At 20.4% G+C, this 2,580-nt stretch overlaps 1 non-coding gene across 1 annotated transcript; it reads left to right on the plus strand.

Moving 5' to 3' along the window:
* The first annotated feature begins 572 nt into the window (after positions 1–572).
* Trnad-guc lies at positions 573–644 on the plus strand. Its single transcript has one exon. It is a non-coding gene; the product is annotated as a tRNA-Asp (tRNA).
* Positions 645–2,580: the final 1,936 nt, after the last annotated feature.

A 2,580-nucleotide genomic window follows, 5' to 3' on the forward strand; every position in this document is an offset into this window, starting at 1 on the left:
ATCCATCCTACAAACATCCATCCAAAGTTTCGAATTATACTTTTTAATTAATTTTTGTAGTAAGTTAAAAATCCATCAAAATAAAACCGAATTCCTGTAATTACAAGATAACATTAAAAAGGCGGATTTTCAAATAAAAGTTAAAGACGAATACATTGAATGAGTAGGTAATAGTAAAATTGAATTTAGTTTAGTCTAATGGCAAAGTGTATTAATTTATTATAGAAAATTAAGTTTCCTATGTAAGTGACTTTCCTATGAAATCATTAAACTTTAGCTATAGAACAGGGACTTAATTCCTTGCTCTATTTTGTCTATGAGGTCACTAGTGCGGCCAAACCTGGCGCACGTTTTCGCGGGAAATATTTTTTTTTATCAATATGTATAATTTGCAATTTATATCAACAAAATCTTATTTCTGCAGATATAATACTTATTTTGTAGCAAAATAATGAGAACGCGTTTTAGAATTTATGACAGTCAATTTGTCCGATTAATCTTGCAGAACATTTAATATGATCTTGAGTTTATTAATATCTTCAGATTTGTTATTTTCGCCATTATAAATATCATCCTCGGTAGTATAGTGGTAAGTATCCCCGCCTGTCACGCGGGAGACCGGGGTTCGATTCCCCGCCGTGGAGTTTTTTTTTTTAATTTCTATATACTTATTTATTATATACTTATGTACATTATATACTTAAATACATAATATACTTTAGTACATTTTATACTTATTTACATTATATACTTACTTAAATTATATACTTAAGTACATTATTTACTTATTTACATTATATACTTATTAACATTATTATTTTAGTACATTATTTATTTAAGTACATAATATACTTGAGTACATTATTTACTTAAATACATTATATACTTACTAACATTATATACTTAAGTACATTATGTACTTACTTACTTTATATACTTTAGGACATTATATACTTAAGTACATTATTTACTTTAGTACATTCTAGACTTATTTACATTATATACTTAAGTACATTATATAGTTAAATACATTATATACTTTAGTACATTATATACTTAAGAACATTATATACTTAAGTACATTATTTATTTTAGTACATTATATACTTATTTACATTATTTACTTACTAACATTATATACTTAAATACATAATATACTTTAGTACATTATATACTTAAGTACATTATATACTTACTTACATTATATACTTTAGTACATTATTTACTTACTTACATTATATACTTAAGTACATTATTTACTTAAGTACATTATATACTAAAGTACATAATTTACTTAAGTACATTCTATACTTAAGTACATTATTTACTTATTTACATTATATACTTACTTAAATTATATACTTAAGTACATTATATACTTAAATACAATATATACTTTAGTACATTATATACTTAAGAACATTATATACTTAAGTACATTATTTATTTTAGTACATTATATACTTATTTACATTATTTACTTACTAACATTATATACTTAAGAACATTATATACTTAAGTACATTATTTACTTAAGTACGTTATATACTTATGTACCTTATTTACTAAAGTACATTATTTACTTATTTACATTATATACTAAAGTACATTATTTACTTTAGTACATTATAAACTTATTTACATTAAATACTTAAGTACATTATTTACTTAAGTACGTTATATACTTAAGTACCTTATTTACTAAAGTACATTAATTACTTATTTACATTATATACTTTTGTACATTATATACTTGAGTTCATTATATACTTACTTACATTATATTCTTACATATATTATATACTTACTTACATTATATACTTAAGTACATTATTAACTTAAGTACATTATATACTTGAGTATATTATTTACTTAAGTACATTATTTACTTAAGTACATTATAAACATATTTACATTAAATACTTAAGTACATTATATACTTAAGTACATTATTTACTTTAGTACATTATATACTTATTTACATTATATACTTACTAACATCATATACTTAAGTACATTATATACTTACTTACATTATATACTTAAGTACATTATATACTTTAGTACATTATATACTTACTTACATTATATACTTGAGTACATTATATACTTACTTACATTATTTACTTGAGTACATTATTTACTTACTTACATTATATACTTAAGTACATTATTTACTTAAGTACATTATATACTTAAGTACATTATTTACTTATTTACATTATATACTTATGTACATTATATACTTAAATACATAATATACTTTAGTACATTATATACTTAAGTAAATTATATCCTTACTTACATTATATACTTGAGTACATTATTTACTTAAATACATTATATACTTATGTACATTATATACTTAAATACATAATATACTCTAGTACATTATATACATACATTATATACTTGAGTACATTATTTACTTACTTACATTATATACTTAAGTACATTATTTACTTATTTACATTATATACTTACTTAAATTATATACTTAAGTACATTATATACTTAAATACATTATATACTTTAGTACAATATATACTTAAGAACATTATATACCTAAGTACATTATTT

The sequence above is a fragment of the Pararge aegeria genome, chromosome 26 (genome assembly GCF_905163445.1).
Source record: "Pararge aegeria chromosome 26, ilParAegt1.1, whole genome shotgun sequence".
Lineage (NCBI taxonomy): Eukaryota > Metazoa > Arthropoda > Insecta > Lepidoptera > Nymphalidae > Pararge > Pararge aegeria.